Genomic DNA, 27,480 nt, shown 5'->3' on the forward strand with positions numbered 1-27,480 from the left:
TTTCCTGGCACTTTCTACATGTTTTTTACCATTTTTTTCTATGTCCCCCTCTCTTCTGGGGCACCAAACATAACTTCTCACTGATATCTTCATTTTTGATATGCCTGGATGGCCATTGTGCAATTCTTGAAGGATAGGCCTTTTGAGCGGACGTGGAAAACTACCCGGGCTCCCCACAGGATAATGCCCTCTTCTATGCTTAATTAGAACATAGAACAGCGAACAGTACAGCACAGAACAGGCCCTTCGGCCCATGATGTTGTGCCGAGCTTTATCTGAAACCAAGATCAAGCTATCCCACTCCCTATCATCCTGGTGTGCTCCATGTGCCTATCCAATAACCGCTTAAATGTTCCTAAAGTGTCTGACTCCACTATCACTGCAGGCAGTCCATTCCACACCCCAACCACTCTCTGCGTAAAGAACCTACCTCTGATATCCTTCCTGTATCTCCCACCACGAACCCTATAGTTATGCCCCCTTGTAATAGCTCCATCCACCCGAGGAAATAGTCTTTGAACGTTCACTCTATCTATCCCCTTCATCATTTTATAAACCTCTATTAAGTCTCCCCTCAGCCTCCTCCGCTCCAGAGAGAACAGCCTTAGCTCCCTCAACCTTTCCTCATAAGACCTACCCTCCAAACCAGGCAGCATCCTGGTAAATCTCCTCTGCACTCTTTCCAGCACTTCCACATCCTTCTTATAGTGAGGTGACCAGAACTGCACACAATATTCCAAATGTGGTCTCACCAAGGCCCTGTACAGTTGCAGCATAACCCCACGGCTCTTAAACTCCAACCCCCTGTTAATAAAAGCTAACACACTATAGGCCTTCTTCACAGCTCTATCCACTTGAGTGGCAACCTTTAGAGATCTGTGGATATGGACCCCAAGATCTCTCTGTTCCTCCACAGTCTTCAGACCCCTACCTTTGACCCTGTAATCCACATTTAAATTAGCCCTACCAAAATGAATCACCTCACATTTATCAGGGTTAAACTCCATTTGCCATTTTTCAGCCCAGCTTTGCATCCTATCTATGTCTCTTTGCAGCCTACAACAGCCCTCCACCTCATCCACTACTCCACCAATCTTGGTGTCATCAGCAAATTTACTGATCCACCCTTCAGCCCCCTCCTCTAAGTCATTAATAAAAATCACAAAGAGCAGAGGACCAAGCACTGATCCCTGTGGCACTCCGCGAGCAACCTGCCTCCAATCCGAAAATTTTCCATCGACCACCACCCTCTGTCTTCGATCAGACAGCCAGTTACCTATCCAATCGGCCAACTTTCCCTCTATCCCACACCTCCTCACTTTCATCATAAGCCGACCATGGGGGACCTTATCAAACGCCTTACTAAAATCCATGTATATGACATCAACTGCCCTACCTTCATCAACACACTTAGTTACCTCCTCAAAAAATTCTATCAAATTTGTGAGGCACGACTTGCCCTTCACGAATCCGTGCTGACTATCCCGGATTAATCCGCATCTTTCTAAATGGTCGTAAATCCCATCTCTAAGGACCTTTTCCATCAATTTACCAACCACCTAAGTAAGACTAACCGGTCTATGATTACCAGGGCCATTTCTATTCCCTTTCTTAAACAGAGGAACAACATTCACCATTCTCCAGTCTTCTGGCACCATCCCCGTGGACAGCAAGAACCCAAAGATCAAAGCCAAAGGCTCTGCAATCTCATCCCTTGCCTCCCAAAGAATCCTAGAATACATTTCATCAGGCCCAGGGGACTTATCGACCTTCAGTTTATTCAAAACTGCCAGGACATCCTCCCTCCCTCCAAACATCTATTTCCTCCAGCCTCACACTGGGGTCACCTTCTCTTCCTCAAAAACATGGCCCCTCTCCTTGGTGAACTCTGAAGAAAAGTATTCATTCATCACCTCGCCTATCTCTACTGACTCCATACACAAGTTCCCACTACTGTCCTTGACCGGCCCTAACCTCACCCTGGTCATTCTTTTATTCCTTACATAAGAGTAAAAAGCCTTGGGGTTTTCCTTGATCCGACCCGCCAAGGGCTTCCCGTGTCCCCTCCTAGCTCTCCTAAGCCCCTTTTTCAGCTCATTCCTTGCTAACTTGTAACCCTCAATCGAGCCATCTGAACCTTGTTTCCTCATCCCTACATAAGCTTCCCTCTTCCTTTTCACAAGACATTCCACCTCTTTCGTGAACCATGGTTCCCTCACTCGGCCATTTCCTCCCTGCCTGACAGGGACATTCCTATCAAGGACATCCAGTATTTGTTCCTTGAAAAAGTTCCACTTTTCATTAGTTCCTTTCCCTGACAGTTTCTGTTCCCAACTTATGCCCCCTAATTCTTGCCTAATCGGATCATAATTACCTCTCCCCCAATTGTAAACCTTGCCCTGCGGTACGGCCCTATCCCTCTCCATTGCAATAACAAAAGACACTGAATTGTGGTCACTATTTCCAAAGTGCTCTCCCACAACCAAATCTAACACTTGGCCCGGTTCATTTCCCAGTACCAAATCCAATGTGGCCTCACCTCTTGTCGGCCTATCCACATATTGTGTCAGGAAACCCTCCTGCTCACACTGCACAAAAACTGCCCCATCCGAACTAGTTGACCTACAAAGGTTCCAATCAATATTTGGAAAGTTAAAGTCCCCCATGACAACTACCCTGTGGCCCCCACACATATCCATAATTCTGGGTATTTTGTTACATACGGCTTTAAGTCTTGTGTCGGACATTCCTGCATTCCTCCATTTAATATCACGTGGCTTAGTTTTGCCAATGTGGGGTCATTTTGAGTCAAGTCTTTATTTGTTTTGCCAAAATTGGCAAAGTATCCATAAAATTAGGGCGGCACGGTGGCACAGTGGTTAGCACTGCTGCCTCATAGCACCAGGACCCGGGTTCAATTCCAGCCTCAGATCACTGTCTGTGTGGAGTTTACACATTCTCCCTGTGTCTAGTTGGGTTTCCTCTGGGTGCTCCGGTTTCTTCCCACAGTCCAAAGATGTGTGGGTTAGGTGGATTGGCCATGCTAAAAATTGCCCCTTAGTGTCCTGAGATGCATAGGTTAGAGGGATGAGCGGGTAAAATATGTAGGGATATGGGGGTAGGACCTGGGTGGGATTGTGGTCGGTGCAGACTCGATGGGCCGAATGGCCTCTTTCTGCACTGTAGGGTTTCTATGATTTCTATGATATGCGGGTTAGGTTGATTGACCATGCTAAATTGACCCCAGTGTGAGGTGGATTAGGAGGGTAAATATGTGGGGTTACGGGGATAGGACCTGGGTAGGATGTTGTCAGTGCAGGCTCGATGGGCGAAACGGCCTCCTTTTTCACTGTAGATTCTATGATTCTTTGAAAATGTAATGTCATCACTACTTCATCCATTTTTGGTGGTGATGGGAAGCTTATGGGCAAAGGTACGCGACTCAGGGTGTCTGTGCTGGCAACTTATGTCTCTGGTCTATTTTCCAGGATATACTCATAAGCGCCTAATAATAGTGCCCAAAGGTGTATTTGGGCTGACACTATAGGAGGAATAATTTTGAGCTCAGAGAAAAGGCCCAACAGAGGTTTGTGGCCTGTTTAAATTGTACGGTGTTGACCATACACATATTGATGGAATTTCTTCACTGCAAATACCATTGCCAAACCCTCTTTTTCTATTTGTGCGTTTCTTCTTTCACATCAGCTAATGTCCTTGAGGCATGTGCAATCGGCGCTCCATCCTGTTGTTCCATCGGTGCGATGGTACCGCACCTATTCCGTAAGGAGAGGCGTCGCATGTTATGACCAATGGTCTTTTTGGGTTGAAATGGGTTAACATGTTGTCCGAGTGCAGTTGGTGTTTTACTTTCACAAAAGCGTCCTCCTGTGGTTTTTTCCATGCCCACTTCTGATGCTTTTTCAACAATGTATGCAGGGGTCCAGTAAGGTTGCCAAGTTTGGAATGAACTTTCCACAATAATTTACGAGGCCAAGGAACGATTTTAATTCCGTTGTGTTCCTTGGTGTTGGAGCCACTCTTATGGTTCTTACCAGGGTCGACCGTCATTGTCGACCCTGTGTCAAAGGTATGTTACCTCCGTTGCTTGAAAAATGCATTTTTCTCTTTTTAGCCTGATCTCAGCTATCGAAAATCGTCATAAGACTTCTGCTAATTTTTCATGGTGTTGCTTAACAGTGGCTCCTGTGATTAGAACATCGTCTAGGTAGACTGCCACTATGGACATTCCCTGCAATATGCCTTCCATTACTCGTTGGAATATGGCACATGCCAATGAGACCCCAAATGGTAGGCGAGTGTAATCTTATAAACCCTTGTGTCTGTTTACCGTCATCCACCTCCTTGATGGCTCTTCTAGTCCCAACTGGAGCTACACATGACTCATACCCAGCTTTGTGAATATCTGGCCTCCAGATAGTTTTGCATAGGGATTGTCTATTCACAGCATTGGGTATTTGTTCAAATGAGATGCTTTATTCACCGGCATCTTATAATCACCACAAAGGCAGATTGTGTTGTCCGGCATTAACACCGGGACTAGTGGTGCGGCCCACTTGGAAAAGCGCATGGGTAGAATTATCCCCAACTCTTCTAATCGCTTCAGTTCAGTCTCCACTTTCACTCGTAGCGCATGTGGAACTGACCTTGCCTTAAAAAATCTCGGTTGAGCATCTGGGTCCACGTAAATATTTTCCTTGACCCCTTTTATTTTTTTCAAGGCCTATCTTGACAAACTTCTGGGTACTTTCCTATTACCTCATATACGTTTCCAGGGCCTATTTTGAAAATTTACCTCGAATCCAACTGAGGTTTTTGTAACCAGTCCCTTCCCAAAAGACTGGGGCCTGGCCCTTGTACCACTATCAACGGGAGTCAAACTGTTTGTTCCCATATGTGATTCTGTTGGCCCCTACTACTCATAATGGCTCTTCTGCATAAGTTGCCAACCTTGCCCTCGTGTCTGTCAATTTGAGTGTAGAGATACCCAATTGTAATTTTCTAAATTCACACTCCCCTACAATAGATACTGCTGCCCCTGTGTCCACCTCCACATTCAGTGGGTGTCTATTCACTTGGAACTGTATCTGTATTGGGGTCACCTTTGGTGTTGTGACGCAATTTAGTAATGCTGGTTCCTCCTCTTCAGCCTGATTTATCTGGTACATTCTGTTTGCGGTGGCTTCACCCTTTGACATGGGCGTTGCACGGTCTATTTGGTTTGGTAACCTTGCTTGGGGCGGGCTACTTGGCTGCATGTACAGCGCTGTTGTGTTCGCCGCTCCCTAGGCTGTGGAACTCTTTCTCAGTAAGAAGTCTACGAACACCAGGTTAAAGTCCAACAGGTTTATTTGGTAGCAAAAGCCACGAGCATTCGGAACAGGCTGTTCCTTCGTCAGGTGGGTGGGAGTTCTGATCACAAACAGGGCACAAATTTACATGAATAATAAAGTGAGTCTTTACAGCTAATCAAGTCTTAAATGTACAGACAATGTGAGTGGAGGGAGCATTAAGCACAGGTAAAATATTTGGAACTTCTGTTGTTGCTGGACAGAATTGTGATGCAAGATAGCGTAATCATGATTATACTAACAAATCTACAAACAACAGGGCGGATAAATGGATAGGAGGTTTATTTGGAAACAACACCTATATAGGACAGCAATAAGAAAGCCCGTAAACTCAATGTAGAAATTCAGCCAAACGCCAGTTTCCCATCACCAACACCTTTTATTGTGCACCAAAGGAAAGGGCCATGCCTGTGGCTCATAGTTAGGTAGTGGTGACCTTGAGACCTGCAACAATGGTTCAAGTAGAGTAAAGGGTTACCACTGCTGACTACTTCTCATTGGGTGAGCCTTTGCTTGCTTAATAAGGCACAAGGGGAGATGGGGATCGAAGCTCCCCTGTAGCCTTAGAGGCCACCACAACACTCAGTGACTCCTGGGCCCTAACTACTAACTCCACGATTGGCCTGATGAGTCATGTGACCCTGCTTGCTCCTCCCCCGTCTCCAAGCACATCAGGGCACGGCACCACAATAATCAACACTTGGGAATTACTTGAGCAGAAAATTTTCCAATTACTTTGTCAGAATTAAGATCAAAATACATGAATCAGAATTTGGAAATAAACAGTTGGAGGTTGGAATAATCCTGAGTGCTCTTCGTTCAAAATGTTGAGGGGAGAAAAGGATCTGAAGCTTTGAATTTGAAGAATGATGAGACTGTGGGCGGAGTTTTCCCAAAATTGCGCAGAGTGCTGGAGCAGGCGAGACAAGCTGTGTGAAACTTGTTGGCTTCACAGATGCCTTTTCTCACCTGGTGAAAAGCACTCTGTACAATTTCAAAGTGCAGGTGAGGATTGCACAGCCACCTAGAGGGGCGGGGTCTCCGGCAAAACTGGGATTCAGAGATTGGGGTGCACTTTTTAAAGTGCACCCCAATCTCAAAGTAAAGCTAAAGGCCACCTCCCCCCACAGACATCAGGACCAGCCCTGGAGATCGGGACAACCATGAGACATGGGAACACATCCAAGTCACGCAAGCAGAGGCGCAACTCAGTCTACACCAGGCAATCTTCACTGTCACCCAATTTCTGCCCCCTCCACCCCACCAGTATTGGGGCAACACCCCCCCGCCGATATCCCCCACATAATTTCCATTGCCCCCACATCCTCAATTAAGGACACAAATCCCCCCATCATCAACTGCCTCCCCCCTCCCCACACACACATAAGGGAACCCGCCCAATGGGGGCTTTGTCAGGTTGGCATTTCCAAGGTGCCATGGGGCAGTACCAGGTTACTGCCCAGCCATATCCTTAACCACCCCTCAAATTTTCACACCTCCGCACCCCTGGCATGTTCATCACGACTGGTTTCATTTTCAAAAATCAGTAGTGATTGCCACTGGTGTGATATCACGGCAGCGGGAGGTGCAGGAGTGGGGGGGGTGGGGGGGGGGGGGTGGGGGTGGGGGGGGGGGGGGGTGGGGGGGGGGGGGGCGGTGGGGGAGGGCGGCTGGAATCTAATGATCCCAGAACCAATGGCATTAAGCCAAATAGTAAGGTCATACCTTTCTGGCGTGAACCGGATTACATTGCTGGTGGGGAGGGCACAGAGACAATCTCAAATGGAGATCTCACTGTTGGAAATCCTACTATGGCCCTCGCATGACAGTTAGTGGCCTCAACGGGATTTGCACCTATGGCGAACGGGCCCTTAGAATCACACACCATGGCGGAATTTTCCCGCCATGCTCACCCCAAAACCGGAAAGTCCCACGCGTGTGTTCCTTTGTTCCTTTTTTTTAAAGTGTAGTGATGATGTCATTACATTTGACAAGTTTGTTCTGTTGAATAGTTACTTCATTACACATCCAATTTTCTGATTGAGAATTAAAAAGTGTCGATGATGAATTTTTACTTTTTTTAATTTGACAGATACATCTCAACCGAATTAATTTGTTTGCCGCCAAGCGGAATGTATCTTTTGTTCTATTGTTTTTTTATTAAACAAGGTGGATCACGAATCACAGGAAACAAGTAATTCTCGCAGCTACAAGACTTCAAGATTCTTTCTCACAACGTGGTGTTGAGACTGTAATAACCATGTTAGAGGTTGTGGGTTTTACATAAAAGCAATCAGCTGTGATTTGCACATGTAGATCCAAACTTACACACAACAGGTTTATTGTAGGGGCTCGAGCCCATACAGAGAAGAACCTGAAAATAAAACATCAGCCTCTGCAACACCCTAATGACATCACTATCAACTCTTAAAAGAAACATGCAACAATTCTGAGAATCATTTTGAGATGACAACAATTGGACATCCTGGCATCGCCAAACAAGTCCATCTTTAGTTTTTGCGAAAACTATGGTTGGTACCCATTTCTCATTCGTGGTATAATTACACACTAAGATTCGATCTCCTTATAGAAATGAGTATTGTGTTGCCCCCACTTCTTGTCTGACAACTTGAGATTGTTGTTGGTGCTCTACTATCTGTGAAGTTTCTGCAGCTAATACCAAATAAAATATAGTTCTCAACTTTCTCTTTTTAGAGTGGTGATGCACCTGTATCAACCTCCATCCTAATAGGTTGTCCACTTAACTTGGAAATCCCCCAGAATCTATGTGATCCACCCTTTATTGATAAGACATTCAGTTGTGACTCTCCATCATATTCCTGGGCATTCCCTTCTTCACAAGTCATACTTTTTTTTCCATGTTGTAAATTGCCACCAGTTTTCTTCTTCTTGAAGGTTCCCAGATTGTTCTTCTATTCAGGGCACAACCCATACGTTCTGGGAGATGAAGCCTTGTGACTATTGGAGTGGCAATTCTGGTGGGATGGCTCTCTTGTTGGCACTATGTTTTCAGCCAGAGACCTTGGGAGTCAATGAGCCTGTACCAGGGTGGTTGCGGCACTTGACGGTCCACGAGGGGGGTTGTGGAGTTTCACTTTGTGAATGTCTACGCTCCCCTGGCTGGCCAGCAGCAAATGACTTTCTTTGAATGAGTGCCCATTCTTCTCAGCTCCATCGACATGGGTGAGTGGATCATCCTCAGTGGGGATTGTAACTGCAACCTTGAGGAAGGCACTGCCTCAGTAAGCTTTGATAATAGTGAAGTTGGGGGACCTCGTTGGGTCCTTCGATTTGGTGGATGGCTGGCAACATCCCCATCCAAACTCCAGGTGTTCACTCTCGTGAAGCCTGGAGTCGGAGTGTCCAGAATCAACCACCTTTACATTTTGAAGGCGTACCTATCCTGTGTTCTGTCGTCTTTTATGCACAGTAAGAAGTCTCACAACACCAGGTTAAAGTCCAATAGGTTTGTTTGGTAGCAAAAGCCACTAGCTTTCGGAGCGCTGCTCCTTCATCAGGGGAGTGTTAGCGTTCCGAAAGCTAGTGGCTTTTGCTACCAAATAAACCTGTTGGACTTTAACCTGGTGTTGTGAGACTCCTTACTGTGTTTACCCCAGTCCAACGCCAGCATCTCCACATCATGTCTTTTATGCAGCCAGTGCCATGCTCAGACCACCACCTGGTGTAGACGGAACTCTTTCCATCTCGCGTTCGAGCCGTGTCCGCGTACTGGCACTTGAACAGCCTGCCGCTGGGAGACGAGCAGCTACTGGATTTGTTTCATCGTGTCTGGGTTGCTTGGAGTATGAAGTGGGGAAGCTTCTCTCCCTTGAGGCTGTAGTGGGATACAGACAAGACTCACATCGGTACCTTCTGTCAGGAGTACACAAGGGGATCGACAAAAAGACGGAGTTGGAGCAGGAGGCTTTCGACCTGGAGTCATGTCTCAGTCAGCCCAATTATGACCCAGCCCTGCGGCTGGCGTATAGTGAGAAGGGCGCGCTGAGGGACCCGCAACCCATCGGATGCCACGGTGTGTACTTGAGGTCGCCAATCCGGTTCCTCGTGGATCTACTCACTGGAAAAAAGGCATGAGCAACTCCTTACCCTGTGGGCCGACAATGGATCCCTTGTCTCGGATTCATTCAACAAGGATGCCCATAGAGTTTTCTGGGCTGACCTGCCACAGCTTGGCCCAGAGGGCATCGGAAAATGTGATGCCCCTATCAGCCTGGAGGAGCTGACAGGCGCTCTCAACAGCCTCTTCAGGGGTACGACCCTGGGGCTGGTCTGGTTGACAGTGGAGTTCTTTAGGGTGTTCTGGAATGTCCTGGAGGAGAGTATCACAACCAGAGAATTGCCCCTTTTATAGCGCAGGCCTGTGACTGCCCTGCTGCCCAAGAGGGTATTCTCTGCCATCTTAAGAGTTGGCGCCCGGTCTCCCTCCTTCGCCTGGACTATAAAACTTTGTCAGGGCAGTGTCGGCCCACCTTGGCACTGTGCTGGGCCACATGATCCACCCTGACCTGCCCTGCACAAACCTGGGCCAAAGCATTCATGATAACATCCATCTGGTCCTGACCCGATCCACCATTCGCAGAGGCCTGAGCTGCCGAGGTCCTTCCTGTCTTTCAACCAGGAGAAGGTGTTTGACAGGGTGGATCGCAAATATTTATTCAGAACTCTGTGGGAACTCATTCAATCCCGACAGGGAAGCAGGCCATTCGGCCCATTGAGTCTGTACCAACTCTCCAACAGAGCATCTTACCCAGGCCGTACCACATAACACCATGTATTGACCTCATGTCCTTGCACTTTGGGTGGCGACCGGAGGAATTACCTTCAGACACGGGGAGAACGTGCAAACTCCACACAGACAGTGATCCGATGCCAGAATTGAACCTGTCCCTGGCGCTGTGAGGCAGCAGTGTTAGCCAATCTGCCACATGCCGCCTTTTCTTTAGCCACAAGGATCACAGTTTAAATCGAAAGAGTGCTACTGCACAAAGAACAGAATACCAATAATTACACTATATCAAATAGTCAGTCACATTCGCGATTTTAAAAGCACAATGAATATATTACTTATATAACTCGACTTTCCTTCTACCCCCAACCTCAGCCATTCCCCACTATTATATACCCCGCTCCCCCTCAATAATTTAAATCAGATACTTCGCAAAAATGAGGCAATTAACCACTCGGCCTAAAGACGTGAAATGTTTTGGGGATTCCCAATTCAACAACCCTGGTGTTGGAACCCTTTCGGCTTTGTGACGCACTTTGGAGCCAACACCTGACTTCCACCATGGACTTCCAAGATGCCTGCACTTCTTGCGGCCTTGTGGAGTTCGTGGATCATGGGGAATGATTCATCATATTGAGGAGATTGGTTCAGCAGTGGAATACAAAGTGTAAATCCCGGTTGATTTCAGGATGAGCATGATTGGTCCATGGCTTCCACAGAGTGGGCAATCTCCGTCAGATTGCCATTCACGACAGACTTACCCTCGCTGGGATTGCGAAACTCCTGTCTCCTGAACCCTCCACACTCAGGCTGGGTGAGACAGGAGCAGCACAGCGTCCCCCCAACAGCATCGGTGTGGAATAACAGAGAGGAAAGGAATTAGTAGCTGCCTAGAAGGGGATGTTCAAAGGGACAAGGGAGCAGGTACTTATCAAAGATAAAAGGTCTACCACAAGGAGGGATTGGGGAGAGACCGGAAAGGGGGAGGTGTGTCCTGGACCAGAGGAGGTGGAGGTAATGTGTACCGGAGCAGAGGAGAGGGTGCTGAGGATCGGAAGCAGGTGGCGGGGGCTTCACAGATCATGGGAGGGGGAGGATTTATGAGTCTGAGGTGGGGGTGAGGGGTGGGCCCGGGCCAGGGTGGGGCTGATGGGGAAGGGGTCAGGGGCCACGGATCAGGTCAGGGTGGGAGTGTCATGGTGGGTTCCCTGGGGGGGGGGGGGGGGGGGGCGGTGTGTGTGCAGCATGTCTGCTGTGAGGCTAAATCTTGGTGTTTAGATATTTATTCTGAAGTTACAAGTGTTTTTGTCCTTCTAACTCTTTCAAAGTAACTATTAGAGTAAGATTGGCAGAACCATCTGAAGTTAGTGATTTAAATCTCTTCTGTCAGATGGTTCCCAGCCCATTGCAATTTCCCAGAGGCATTTAGCACTTCTGGGCATTTGCCGGGTAAAATCATACGTGGGAACTTCCGGGAGGGATTTCCCAGAGGAGTACCCCCCAAATGAGACGTTGGGGAACCAGTAAGTTATGGGCCAGTATTACAGTGCTTCATTACTAAATAATATTCTCCACCTTCACAGGAACCTTTGAAGAAACAGCTCAGTTCCACATCATGGGATTCCAGTACAAGTGGTTCCTGCTCATTCTCACCATTACAATGTGTGGTATTCTGTACAGTTTGCACAAGATGGACACCTATCAGTTTATTAAAAACAACTTCTTGGAAATAATACAGAAGAAAATTAAAGCTGACCCAAATCTATCAAAACAAGTCATGGATCCTGGCATTATATTTGTGGAGACGACTGATAAAGTTGAGCCCACACCATTGGTGGTGTGTTCAGTGGAATCTGCTGCTCGGTTAAATCCAGACAAACATGTCTATTATTTCATGAAGGGTTTCAGTGGCAAATTATCACAATATCCACTGCCCAATTATACTGGCATTCCACTGTTATCTGCAATAAGTAATGTTGTCCTTCTACCCTTGCATCTCACTGAACTATTTGAAAACACTCCTTTGTATGAGTGGCATCAAAAGGTAACCAGTTATCAGAAACATTTTAATGAGTATATTTGTTGTTATTGGGTGGGATTTTGTCCCGAATTCTGCCCCGAGATTCTCAGAGACATTTCTTGGCAGAATGTTGGATACCGCGGAGGAGAGTCGGCACATCCTGTACCCATGAACAGGGAGGAAAGCCTCAAGCTGGTTCACCAACTCCACATGGGAGGTGATGGCAGCGCCAGTAGCACCAGCACCCTGCAACAGAGAATGGCCATCCAGTGCGGCAAAAGGAGAAATGATCTCCTCCGTTCAGCCAGGATGAGTGACTCTTCTCATTCATCATCGCTCACTCACTCACGCACCCATCACACATCCACAGGAACCTCACTCACTGCCAGCTCAAGGGACATCACCACTCACTCTCCCACACATTTCCTCATCTCCCCTGTGGCTTGTCTCCTCATCACATCCCTGTGCCCACTCGCCAACCACACATGATGTGGAGATGCCGGCGTTGGACTGGGATGGGCACAGTAAGAAGTCTCACAACACCAGGTTGTAGTCCAACAGGTTTATTTAGAATCACAAGGTTTCAGAGCACTGCTCCTTCATCAGGTGAGGGTTACTGTACAAACCACACATGCAGACTTCCTGTCCATCTGCCCTGGCACGTGGCCTGCTCCCACATTCCCCATCTGTTCTCTGGAAGGAGAGGCTGGTTCACAATAGATGGGAAAGATCCCAGATGGGTAGAGGGATGCCTGAGTTCAAAATCCTCTCAGCATTTGAGGACAGAGCCCTCCACCTGGCCGGGGAGGAAGAAGACGTTCCTGCACCCAGGGTGAGACATGTGCCAAAAAAACAAGTGAGCACCCAGTACACCATTATCCATCAGACCAATCTAATGTGAGCCTGTCCCTTCTAACCTTATGCCCCTGCCAAGCACTAATAACATCTCCTTTTCCTTGTAGGCATTGTGCCTCCATCAGCCAGACAGAGGTGTCTACCCCAGACACCAGGGAGGACGAGTTCTCAGAAGTGGAAATGGAAGAGACATGACAGGTTTCACCCACACCCTCCACCAGCACAGAGACACACACTTCAGGGGGGCTTTGTAGTAGAGAGTTCCTGGGGTCAGAATCTGGTGAGCGCCTCACTCTCTCTGATCTACAGCAGACGGAGGGAGGGACATCCCAGAGAACTGGCACTCAGAGGATTGCGGAAGGCCAGGAATCTGCGGAGTCCCAATTGGATGACAATCTTCTAGACTCAGTCACACCTCAGTTGCTGGAGCTTCAAAGTCAGGAACATCAGGAAGGGATGTCAGCTACACTGCACAGATTGACAGTCTGAATGAAGGAATCCGAATGCCTTCTGTCTGAGGAGATAGTGCCAGCACTGAGAGGCAGCCAAGACAACATTGCGAGGGTGGTGGATGCAGTGGAGACCTCAGTGCGTTGATTCAGGGCACAAACTCTATAGTACAGGATGCGCTCTCCATAGCGCAGGGCGTACACTCCATAGCACAGGATGTGCACTCCACAGCACAGGATATGCAATTCAGAGGGCATCATGGGCACTCCACAGCACAGGATATGCAATTCAGAGGGCATCATGGGCACTCCACAGCACAGGATATGCAATTCAGAGGGCATCATGTGCACTCCATAGCGCAGGATATGAAATTGACAGGTCAACATGGGCACTCCATAGCACAGTATGTGCACTCCATAGTGCAGGATGTGCACTTCATAGCACAGGATGTGCAATCCATATCGCAGGATGTGCGCTCCATAGTGCAGGATGTACGCTCCATAGCACAGGATGTGCACTCCATTAAGCACAGTGTGCACTTCATAGCACAGGATGTGCATTGCATGGTGCAGGATGTGCACTCCATAGCACAAGATGTGCAATCCATATCGCAGGATGTGCGCTCCATGGCGCAGGGTGTGCACCACATTGCGCAGGGAATGCACTGCATGGTTCAGGCATTTTTGGGCATTGACTATTACCAATGCTGGAGGATGGTGGAGCTTCTCGACTTCCTCTATCCCAAGGAAGAAGACAGGGGCAATGTGCTCCCTTAGGGCGGAGGATCAGCTGGTGTACAGCAAGGGGCCTTCCACCCAGGAGACTCTGGGATCGTCCAGCCCATCTGATCGAATCAGCTCTAGCCCCTCACGCTGAGGAAGGTGACACTGCCAACAGCACCCCGAAAACATGTTGGACCCTCAAGATCACAGGATCCCTACAGTGCAGAAGGAGGCTATTCGGCCCATTGAGTCTGCACCAACCACAATCCCACCCAGCCACAATCCCCATTGCCCCACATCTTTACTCTGCTAGTCCCCCTGACACTAAGTGGCAATTTAGCATGGCCAATCCACCTAACCCACACATCTTTGGACTGTGGGAGGAAACCGAAGCACCCGGAGGAAACCCAGACAGACATGGGAAGAATGTGCAAACTCCACACAGTGATCCAAGCCGGGGGTTGAACCCGGGTCCCTGGCACTTTGAGGCAGCAGTGTTAATCACTGTGCCACAGTGCCATCCAGAGGACGCCCACCAAGATCATCACAGACAACAGGGTGTTGCAGACAGCAGGCAACCTCCATCTCCGCTGTGGATCTTGGGGATACACCAACACATAGCGGTAAGGTTAGAAAGGTTCTGATCCTCTCGGTGCACAGCATGGACACGGTTGTTGGGCGCTTGTAGACTGCGTCCACGTATGTATGTTAGAAACCATCTGTACAAATGAAATAAATCTCACATACTGCAACCTCACCATGGCTCCCTGCTCTCATAACATTTCTTCCTGTCGTGTCACTGAGACAACTGTGTCCGTGTTCCACTGAAAGACCCAATACTCAGTCCAGAGGCTCCTTCATCTGCTCTCTGCAAGGCTGCCAGCTCATTGGTTGGATGCCATCAGCAACAGAATACCTCAGCCATACTAGCTTCTCCTTTGTAATGAGGATGTTCCCCACAATGTTCAAGGACACAGCTCAGCCCAGTCATTGTGAAAGTCTGATCTCAGCACATGGAGCCCAGTGCCAAGATCAGTGATGGGCAACCCAGGCGAATGAGGGGGCTACATGTGGCCCTCCTTTATCTGAGTGGGCCGCAAGATTGAAATCGGGCACGTTCACTAACTATCATCCTTGAATAAGGTTGAATACATTTAATAGGTACCTAATATTTCACAACAAGTTATAGAAAATGCTTAATCATTCATAAATTAATAGAACTGTCAACTTTATGTGGTGGAAAAATTATTTACACTATGAACACAAAGGGTGTGCATGGCTCTGCCGGTCAGTGTTGTGTACAATCAGCACACACTTCTCTTCACTTGCTTTGCTTCATGTGCTTCTCACTCCAGTCATACGGGTGGGAAAAATACGACATGGATGGAAACCAGTGGAATGTGGCAAATCTGCACATTGGCAGTGGTCAACAAAATGAATTACAATTCCTGTCCTTTCAGCAAGTTTCAGCAATAACTATGATCTCATCCTTCGCAGTGTGTCACATGTCCGTTTACTTCCACATTTCTAGCAGGTTCTCAGTGGCCAATGTCTTTCTTTCCAGATTTCCTCAAAAACACTTTCTGTTCTGTATATTGTGCCGTGTAGTGGCTGGGGATCCATTCATACCCACAATTCTTCAGGGAGAATCCATTGGGGAATAAACCATTACAAAAACACTCCCATTCTTCATTAAAGAATATCCTTGGGCAACATGTGGAGCTCCAGCAAACCGACTGAAAATTATCTTTAACTGAAGGAGGAGACACATGGGCTGTGAAGACATAAGTTTAAATATGCTGTAACGGAACATAATAGATTTATTTTACTTTGTCCACTTACCACAGGTGAATCCCGATTTGGAAACGTATTGGATCCATGTCCTTGCTGATGGCTGTAGGTTAGCTCTGCTATGGAAATATGTGGCACATACCTGGATACCGATGTTATCTCAATGAAGCCTTTGCCATTTGGTAATTTTACTGTTTTGCAAGAGGACTCCTATTTCAGTAATGGCGTATTGGGATTTCATCTCAAACATCATCAGTTTTTGTTGGACAGCATGAAAGATTTTGTAGCCAATTATATTGGGGACATTTGGGGTCATCAAGGTCCTACACTGATAACCCGTGTTATGAAGCGATGGTGCAAGTTGAATAACAATGACCAGCTCACTGCAAACGAATGCAATGGGATCTCTTTCTGGATACCAAGGCGGTTCTATCCAATCCCCCATCCAAGTTGGGAATATTACTATGATCCCTGGAAAAAGGAGGATATAGAGAGCTTCTTCTCAGATACATATGGAGCACATGTCTGGAACAATAAGAATTCCATCGAAAAGAAAAAAGTAGTGGCTGGAAGTGGATCATTAATGGAATATCTTTTTCAAATGTATTGTCCAACTACATACAGAGATTTAATTCAATCCCCAAAGAGTTCAGAGTCATTTAGGGCCTGAGATTTTGGGGACTAGTGAGGGCGCTAAGTGTACAGGACATCCAAAAAGCAGGTCCAATTTGGGACAGGATCTGGAAATTCCACTATCACAACTTGATTAGACACAATAGAACTCTCAGCACCTGAGAGCACAACTGGGTTCTGTTGGAAATGCTCCAAATCTGCACTGACATTACATTGTGTTCCATGAGGAGCATTTCAAATTCCCAATAACACAGTGTTGGAGTTCTCTGTGAAAGTGTTAGTATGAATTATATCTTCAGGTGTTGGGTTTTCAGCCATTATTTTGGAGTTCCAATTGCAATCATTTAATTTTATACATTATCAATCTTACATGGGAAAATATCATGGTTTCTAAAACTGAGTGTTAAAGTGGAAATAATTTAAATTTTAAATACATGTCCTGTAATATTTCTGAGTGCAATGCTCATGAAAATGGTTGTAAAAATCATAAGAAATGATTAACAATACAAATTGGATAATGAACACATGTTTATAGGACACGATCACATTGAGAATAAAATCAATCCATTGACAATGGTGCCTATTTCTCTGCTCTTACACTCAGGATATTCTCTGTCTCACTTGGTGACATTTGATTTCAGTGCCAAATAACAATAACAGCTGCTTAGTGGAGTGGATCCTGACAATAAGAGCAGGTGGTTAGTGTACCTGCTGGCAGTTATTCTATCATTAGCTCAATGAAGGGAGGGAAAGTAGCAGAATTTGCACATGTTTGTGATTAAAGTGAAGGTGTGGTAATGGGAGAAAGTGCAAGGCTATCAGTGAGTGGGATTTGGGTCATGAGTAATTCAGCTCTGAGCCACAGGAGTTTTGTGTGTTATTTTATTGCTTTTTGTCAAAATGTGAACAGTTTTTTTTATGTATGAAAAAGCAATAATATATATCATTGTTTGTGCTTGTAGTGAGAACACAACAAAGAATTAACAATCACACATTAAGGAAGCTCCTCCTGAAAGAAATTCAGTAACCAAGGCTACTGAATTCAAGCCGGTACTCACTGAGTAACAGTAAAAGTATCCAAAGGAAATGAAATTATTGTTTCAACAGAACGATTGCAAAGTATGAATGTTAGTATTGAAGTAAAACATAGCATTCAAACAAATAGTACAGAGATCACTTCCACTTGATACCAGCCAATAAGATATCTTATCCGTGTAATCACCTCTGTTTACCAATGATGGTCAGCTTTTAAAAGCCAGAGATATCACTGTCATCACAATATTACCAACAGAATCACACAGAGGCTGGACCGGTAATGTGCCATTGCTCACTAACTCTGAAACAAATCAAACTGATATCATTCTGATGTTCAGAAATAGCCTTAAAATGTAAACATATGCCTTTAGAAGCTTCTCTGGTGTAGTTGTGAAACCAGAAAAAAATTCAGCAATGCAATGTTTAAATAATGTGATTCATAATATTGTGCTTTATTCTGGGGAAATGAGAATGCCTGAGGTAGGTGATACTGAAAGAAGAAATGACCAATATTTTAGCAGTGCAGGGAATGTAGACTGGGTAGACTAGGACTATACTCATTGCAATTTAGAAAAATGAGGGGGATCTTATAGAAACATATAAAATTAGGAAGGGACGAGATAAGATAGAAGCAGGGAAGTTCTTTTCACTGGCGGGTGAAACTAGAACTAGGGGGCATAGCCTGGAATTAAGGGGGAGCAGATTTAGGACTTAGTTGAGGAGGGACTGCTTCATCCAAAAGGTTGTAAATTTGTGAAATTCCCTGCCCAGTAAAGCAGTTGAGGTTGCCTCATTGAATGTTTTTAAGGCAAAGAAAGATAGATTTTTGAACAGTAAAGGAATTAAGGATTATGGTGAGCGGGTGGGTAAGTGGAGCTGAGTCTACAAAAAGATCAACCATGATCTTATTGAATGGCGGAGCGAGCACAAGGGACCAGATGGTCTACTCCTGCTCCCAGTTCTTATCTTCTTAAAGGCTGAGAATCTATCTGAATCTGATAGTGAATAAAATCAATGATGGTATCATGTACTATATAACTGTGAAGAAAATTTATAATGAGCTTAACCTTTGATTAATATCAGTTTCAGAACATTTCAAAGAACAAGAAATTTATGATGATTATTTTAAGAACTACTGCGGGTGATTTTCTGATATTGTAAATTATAACCACTAATAAATACATGACAGAAGAATGTAAATTCTGATGTATATTTTCTGCAAAATGGTGATGTTAAGTAGCAAATTTACAAGCAATATTTTTTACACATTATTTCTAATTTATCCCCCCCCATTTGTTCAATCTTTTATTGTTACAATTAAATATATGTTATCTTATTTCATTCCCATCATTCAGGATCACATGAGTTAGTATTATATTCCAGAAATCCTGCGGGCTTGTGGACAGCCAGTTAAATTGCTGAGGGGGTCTTGTTACCGGAAAATGTCCATGGACACTGAAAGAAGGCAGTGATATCCAAGCAAATTTTGTTCAAGGCAACAGACATTTGATCCAACAGGGTTGCCTTCTCCAGGAAATAAACGCCAGTTCAAATCAGTTACATGTCCAGATGAGTCATCTTCACATAATCCAGTAATTTAAACGCTAATACCAATTCAAGGACCCTCAAATTGATTTTCAGCTTTCTTATTTACAATCTGTTAACGGCCATAATAATTTCTTCCACGTAACATCAATCCATTTTCTGAAGTCTAATTCTCCTATTCATTAACAGACAATCCTTTTAATATACTTCATCTGGAACTCTGATAGAAAGTTCAATTTTTCAAAACTCTTCCCCATTGGTCACCTAGCTCACAACATACTTTTCTTCTGTTTCACTGCTTGTAGGAAGTGACAACACAAGACCATATATCATTGCCTCTCTGATAGAGTGCTGACCTATGACCACATGTCTATTTCATTCTTCCATTGCTCTTGTTCCACCAGAGGCCCAAACATCCGAGACCACTGCTACACAAATATCAAACATGCCTAGCGCTCTATCGCCCACCCACACTTTGGCAAATCAGACCACAAGGCTGTGCTCCTGCTCCCGGCTGACAAGCAAAAACTGAAGCAGGAGAATCCATCAAATAAAGTCATGAAATGTTGGTCTGAGGAATCACATGATCTCATTCGGGACTACTTAGAGACAGTGGACTGGTCAGTATTTAAAAATTCTGCGACCAGCCTGAATGGGTACGCCACAACTGTAACTGACTGCATTATTAAGTGCGTAGAAGACTGTGTGCCAAAGAAGCAAATTCATGTGTTCCCCAACCAGAATCATAGAACATAGAACATTACAGCGCAGTGCAGGCCCTTCGGCCCTCAATGTTGCGCCGACCAGTGGTACCAATCTAAAGCCCCGCTAATCTACACTATTCCAATGTCATCCATATGTTTATCCAATAACCATTTGAATGCTCTTAATCCATGGATGAACAGGGATATCCACTGCAGGGATCCAATAACCATTTGAATGCTCTTAATCCATGGATGAACAGGGATATCCACTGCATGCTGAAGTTAGGTCTAAGGTGTTCAAGTCAGGTGACCCTGACCTATACAAGAAGACCAGATATGATCTAACGAGATCCATCAAAGATGCCAAACCACAGTACCGGACTAAGCTAGAATCCCAGGCGAGCCACACGGACCCCCGTCGGCTTTGGCAAGGTCTGCAAGACATAACAGGCTACAAGATGAAGGCATATAAAATCGCTGGCTCCAACGCACACCTTCCAGATGAGCTCAATGCATTCTATGCCCGTTTTGAGCAAGAGGTCAGCGAGAGCACACCCTCCACCCGGGAAGCCTCGGATGAACCTGTATCAGAGGTCATCATTGCAGGTGTCAGAGCAGCTTTGCCGAAGGTCAACCCACAGAAAGCGACTGGCCCGGATCAGAACTCAGATCCTGCACGGATCACTGGGGGGTGGGGATGGGGTGGTGGCATTCGCAGACATCTTCAACCCCTCTTATAACAATCTGAGGTCCCCATCTGCTTCAAAAGGTGACCATCATCCCAATACCAAAGAAAAGCCAAGCAACGTGCCTTCATGACTATCGTCCGGTGGCTCTGACATCCATCATTATGAAGTGCTTCAAAAGAATAGTCATGGCACGAATCAATTCCAGCCTCCCGGACTACCTGCACCCACTACAATTTGCCTACTGCCGCAACAGGTCCATAGCAACTGCCATCTCCCTGGCCCTGCATCAACCCTGGAACACCTAGATAACAAAGACACCTATGACAGATTCCAATTTATTGACTACAGCTCAGCCGTCAACACCATTATTCCTACAAATCTCATCTCCAACCTCTGTGGCCTGGGGCTCGACTCCTCCCTCTGTGATTGTATCCTGAACTTCCTGACCCACAGACCACAATCAGTAAGGATAGGCAACAGCACCTCCTCCACGATCATCCTCAACACCCCTGCCCCACAAGGTTGTGTTCTAAGCCCCCTACTATACTCCTTATACACCTATGACTGTGAGGTCAAATTCCCCTCCAACTTGATTTTCAAGTTTGCTGACGACACCACCGTAGTGGATTGGATCTCAAACAATGACGAGACAGAGTACAGGAATGAGACAGAGAATCTGGTGAACTGGTGCGACGACAATAATCTCTTCCCCAATCGAAGGAGATTGTCATCGTCTTCAGGAAGCGGAGTGGCAAACATGCCCCTGTCTACATCAATGGGGATGAAGTAGAAATGATCGAAAGCTTCAAGTTTTTCGGTGTAAAGATCACCAACAACCTGTCCTGGTCCCCCCATGCTGACACTATAGTTAAGAAAGCCCACCAATGCCTCTTCTTTCTCAGAAGGCTAAGGAAATTTGGCATGTCAGCTATGACTCTCATCAACTTTTACAGTTGCACTATAGAAAGCATTCTTTCTGGTTGTAACACTGCTTTCTATGGCTCCTGCTCTGTTCAAGACCGCAAGAAACTACAAAAGGTCATGAATGTAGCCCAATCCACCATCCAAACCAGCCTCCCATCTATTGACTCTGTCTACACTTCCCGCTGCCTCGGCAAAGCAGCCAGCATAATTAAAGACCTCATGCACCCTGGACATTTTCTTTTCCATCTTCTTCCTTCGGGAAAAAGATACAAAAGTCTGAGGTCATGTACGAACCGACTCAAGAACAGCTTCTTTCCTGCGGCTGTCAGACATTTGAATGGAGTTACCTCGCATTAAGTTGATCTTTCTCCACACCCTACACTACATTCTGCACTCTCTCTTTTCTTTCTCTATGAACAGTATGTTTTGTCTGTGTAGCACGCAAGAAACAATACTTTTCACTGTATACTAATACATGTGACAATAATAAATCAAATCAAATTAAATCAAATATAGTTCAGACTGTGAGAATATCAGAGGATAATCAGAATCACCAACTTCCTTTCTAGTAAGGGATATCAAAATAAAGACAACTATTTTCGCATTTATATTAGAACGAGGGTAGTCAGTCATAAACGGTTTCTCCTTGAAAAATATAATGGTGATATTGCCACTGCAATTAAGCAAATATTTGAACTTTCGACGAATTACTTTGATCAGAATTTACATTCGAGGGATGTGGAGGTGATGGAGTGGGTGGGATAAGGGGTGGGTGGGCAGAGTGAAGGAGGTGTGTGTGGTGGTGGGATGCATTGTGCTTTAAGGGTAAGAGAGTATCTGAATGTGGAACCCGAGACCAGAATCTTCCAACGAAGAGATGCAGTCACCAGATGCTGCTTGTGGATGAGAGCGTGGCAATCCACTTTCATTCATCAGGATGCCTGCACACAGATTGTTCAAACAGTAAATGCTGATGAGTCTCTCCCTTTGCTCATCATTATCCTGCCATGATTTTATTGGCAAAGCCCTGAAAATTTTGCCTTTCCCAAACTGCTCTTGAGGAGGCGATGGTGAGCTGCCTACTTGAGCCACTGAGGTCTGTAAGTTGGACATACTCCCATATTGCCATTAGAGAGAAGGTTGCCTGAGTTGATCCAGTCCCAAGGAACGTTGATATATTTCCAATTCAGGATGAGCTGTGACTTGGAGTGGACCTGAACAGGGTGCAATTCCCATTTATGTACTTACGTTGTCCTTCTCGATGGTGTTACAACCACCTGAGGAGGGGTACAATCAGAAGGTTTTGCATCTGGGCAGGACCGAGACTAATGTCCTTGGAGGGAGTTTACTCGTGCTGTTGGGGAGGGTTTAAACAAGAATGGGAGGGGGCTGGGAAACTGAGCAGGGAGACAAAGGAGGCAGAAACAAGGAGAGAAAAAAAGTCTGAAATGTAAGATGCGGAAGTGGAAGGCAGAAAAAACAAGGGCAAATAATAAATGGGGCCATAATGCAAAATAATGCTAAGATGACCACCAAGGTTAAAAAGGAGTGGGCGCGGGTGGGGGGGTGGGGGGGTGGGGCTGGTGCGGGGGGGGCAATGATGGGGCAACATTGCCAGTAAAGGAGGAAATCAATGTAATATTGAGAAATGATATTGGCTCAGAAAATCATGATGTGGATTCAGTAGCGTGGAGCTAAGAAACACCAAGGGACCGAAAACATCGTTGTGGCTGTCTATCAGCCCCCAAACAATAGTGGAAATGTATGGGAAGGTATTAAACAATAAATCAGATATGTAAGAAGTAAGGATACAACTGTAATCATGGGTAAATTTAATTTGCATATAGATTGGACAAACAAATCCAACAATGTAAAATAGAGGAGGAGTTCTGAAGTATTTATGCTGTGGGGCAAAATTAGCTGTCCAGTTGCTGACAGACTTTGCTCCCTTCAAGTGACCTGATGAAGAATTTCGGAGTTTTAAAATTGGCCCTTATTACAAGCTATAGCTAGGGCTCCAGTGCTCTGTCTGGTGGTGCAGGAGCTCTGAATATAGCATCACACAGACAGATATACTTCCAGATTTGATTACTGGTAATTAGCAGATACCAATCAGAGGTGCACATTTGCAAAGGGGTTATCTACATCCACTCGCAACAATCGATTCGGTTTACATCATGCATAAGATATAAACACAATAACCAATTACAGATGGTGCACGTCGACCTGATTATGATATACAATCAGTGAAAAGGCTCGCACATGCCATCTAGTCTGCTTTACTACCAACTACAACTTGTTCTTAACATAACAACTTGGGAGGGATTTCCCGGACGCTCTTGCCCAAAACATGAAAACCCCGTCCGAAGTCAACAGACATTTGCATGGTCCACCACCACCCCTCTCCTGTCCCCGCCTGCTATGATTCCCGTTGCCCCAGGGTGGAAAATTCCCCATCTTATGTCTGACTTGTGCATTTCAATTATCCTCCATGCCCATGCTTAATGAATTCTCCCAAGCTTGGGAGGTTTGACGATAGTATCGCTTCCCTATGTAATTTCTTTAGACCATTTCATTGTGATAGCAAATTGTAGAGCAATCCCATATTGTTTTCCAATCTCTGAGACCTAAATAACAGCTTGCAGTTTGTGCCCTTGGGTCCTTGCTCACAGTCTGCATCTTGTATGATATTCAGCTAAACCAAATGATTTAACCCTTCCAGTCAACATAATTATTAACACGGCTACAATGCCTCTTCAGTGAACATGATATATATTTTGAGAAATATGTTGAGGAACCAACCAGAACAAGCTATTCTCGATCAGGTACTTTGCAATGTGAAAGGATTAATAAACATTCTTGTTCTGTGGTAACTTGGGGAAGAGGGACCCCCAATATGATAGAATTCTTCATTTGGATGGAGAGTGAAGTAATCAAATCCGAAACTGGAGGGAAGGTGTTAAATGAGAAATCAGAGATGCACACAATAAGGAAACAACTGCAATCATGGGTGGCATTAATTTAGACAAGCCAAACTAGCAATATATAAGACTATAAGATCATAAGATATAGGATTGCAGAATTAGGCCAGCTGGCTCATCGAGTCTGCTCCACTATTCAAACATGACTGATATGATTCCCATCCCCATTCTCCTGCCTTCTCCCCATAACCCTTGAACCCCTTATTCGTCAAGAACCTATCTATCTCTATCTTAAATACACTCAGTGACCTGGCTTCCACAGGCCTCTGTGGCATTGAGTTCCACAGATTCACCACCCTCTGGCTGAAGAAATTCCTCCTCATCTCAGTTTTAAAGGAACGTCCCTTCACTCTCAGGTCATGCCCTCGAGTTCCCGTCTCTCCCATTAGTGGAAACATCCTCTTCACGTCCACTCTTTCTAGACCTCTCAGTATTCCCCCTCATCATTCTCAACTCCATCAAATATAGATCCAGACTCCTCAACCGCTCCTCAAATGACAAACCCTTCATTCCTGGGATCATTCTTGTGAACTTGCTCTGGAACCCCTCCAAGGCCAGCACTTCCTTCCTTAGGTATGGGGCCCAAAACTGCAGAGGAGGAGTTCCTAGAGTCTGTATATGATGGTTTTCTAGACCAATATGTTAAGGAACAAACTAGAGAACAGGTTATTCTAGACTTGGTATTGTGCAATGACAAAGGATTAATTACCATTCTTTTTGTGCAAGGTCAGTTGGGGAAGAGTGACCATAATATGATAGACTGCTTCATTAAGGCAGAGAGTGAAGTAGTCGAGTTGGAAACTAGGGTCCTGAATCTAAATAAAGGAAACTATGTGAATATGAGGCATCATTTGGCAAGGAAAGATTGGGGAACCTTACTAAATGGGTTGATGGTGGACAGGCAATGATTCATATTTAAAAAACGTGTGCATGAATTGTAACAATTATTCATTCCTGTCTGACTCAAAGAAAAAAGAAGAAAGTCACCTCAACCATGGTTTACCAAAGAAATGAGGGACAATATTAAATCAAAAGAGGAATCATATTCAATTACCAAAATGAGGAGCAAGCCTGAGGATTGGGAGCATTTTAGAATTCAACAAAAGGGGACAAAAAATTTGATCAGTTGGGAGTACGAGAGTAAAATTGAAGGCAACATGGAAAGTGATCATTAAAGCTTCTCTAAATATATGAAGAGGAAAGATTAGTAAAGACAAAAGTAGGTCTCTTACAGTCAGAAACCAGGGAACTTATAATGGGGAACAAAATAAAAGCTGAAAAATCGAAGATATATTTTGTTTCTGTCTTCACAAGAGAGAGAACAAATAATCTCCCAGAAAAGTTAGGGAAGCAAGGGTCCAGTGAGAGGACAGAATTGAAAGGAATCAGTATTAGTAAGAAAATGGTGCTGGGGAAATTAATGAGATTAAAGACAAATCACTACAGCCTGATAATCTACACCCCAGAGTTTTAAAGGAAGGAGCCCTGGAAATACTGGATGCATTGGTGGTCATCTTCCAAAATTCCATAGACTCTGGGGCAGTGCCGACAGATTGGTGGGTGACAATGTAACCCCACTATTTAAAAAGAGAGGAGGAGAGAAAATTGAGAATTACAGACATGTTAGCCTGATACCGGTAGCGGGGAAGATTCTAGAGTCTATTAGAAAAAAACATGATAACAGAACATTTGAAAAGATTAATGGGATTGAATAAAAGCAGCATGTTGTTTGAAAAGCAAATCATGCTTAACAAATCCACTGGCAATTTTAGAGGACTTTAACTAGTAGAATAGATAAGGGAGAACGAGTGGCTGCGGTGTATTTGAACTTTCAGAAGGCTTTCAATAAGATCCTTCGTAAGAGGTTAGTGAGTACAGTTAAAGAACATGGGATAGGGTGATGCGCGACAATCAAGCACGTGGAACAAGGCTTCAGTTATTGAAGGCTTTTATTATCAAACAATGGAACTAACTAACACGAGTACACCAGTTCAGACTGGAGGGGTCCTGCCGGAGCAGAGGGTCTTATACCTCTCCTCCGGAGGCGGGGCCCCACCGGGATGTGCCATAATAACATTTACCACAGGTAAACACCCTAACCCAACAACATTATACAACCCCCACAGTGACAACACCCTAACCCAACAGTAACATAAGAACAACCCCCAGTGGTAACCAACGATGGTTCACCACATTCACCCCTCCTTTAAAAACAAAGGCCGGCGGGGTGCAAAAAAACAGGTCATATATGTACAAAATTCACAAGTCCAGACGGTCTGGAGGACCGCACCGTCGCTGTGATCTCCTCAACACCGGTTGCGAAACCGGAGCAGGTGCTTGCGGTGGCGTTCTCTCCAAAACAGCGTCCGGCTGTCCCCTCAAGGACTCCCGGGCCGGTTGGCCCTGGTGAGGCGATGGTGCAGGGGATCCTGGAACCTTCTGTGGTGGCGCCGATCTCCGAGTCTCAGGCAAGCTGTACATGGGAGTATAACTGTTATGCACTGTTCCCGGTGCTGACCGCGCCACGTCTGGGGAAGAAATAAGTAGTAGGGGATTCGTGACAGGGGGTATGGGAGCGACAGGAGTTGCTATGTCCCCTGCGGGCGCCAGGTCTCGAATGGAGACAGTGTCCTCTCGCCCGTCAGGATATGCCACATAGGCATACTGAGGGTTGGCGTGGAGGAGTTGGACCGGTTCGACCAAGGGGTCGGACCTGCGAGCCCTCACATGTCGCCGCAGAAGGACGGGTCCTGGGTACGTCAACCAGGCTGGTAATGAGATCCCCGAGGACGACTTCCGAGGGAATGAGAACATCCTCTCGTGGGGAGTAGCATTGGTTGCCGTACACAGGAGGGAGCGGATAGAATGGAGCGCATTTGGAAGGACCTCCTGCCAACAGGAGACTGGAAGGCCCCTGGATTTCAGTGCCAGTAGGACAGCCTTCCAGACTGTAGCATTCTCCCTTTCCACCTGTCCGTTACCCCTAGGGTTGTA

The 27,480-nt window shown here is 45.6% G+C and overlaps 1 pseudogene; it reads left to right on the top strand.

The window, feature by feature from the left end:
• Window positions 1–11,752: 11,752 nt before the first annotated feature.
• LOC144484454 (alpha-1,4-N-acetylglucosaminyltransferase-like) lies at window positions 11,753–16,645 on the top strand (annotated as a pseudogene).
• Window positions 16,646–27,480: the final 10,835 nt, after the last annotated feature.

Source organism: Mustelus asterias, chromosome 3 (assembly GCF_964213995.1).
Source record: "Mustelus asterias chromosome 3, sMusAst1.hap1.1, whole genome shotgun sequence".
In the NCBI taxonomy this organism is placed as follows: domain Eukaryota; kingdom Metazoa; phylum Chordata; class Chondrichthyes; order Carcharhiniformes; family Triakidae; genus Mustelus; species Mustelus asterias.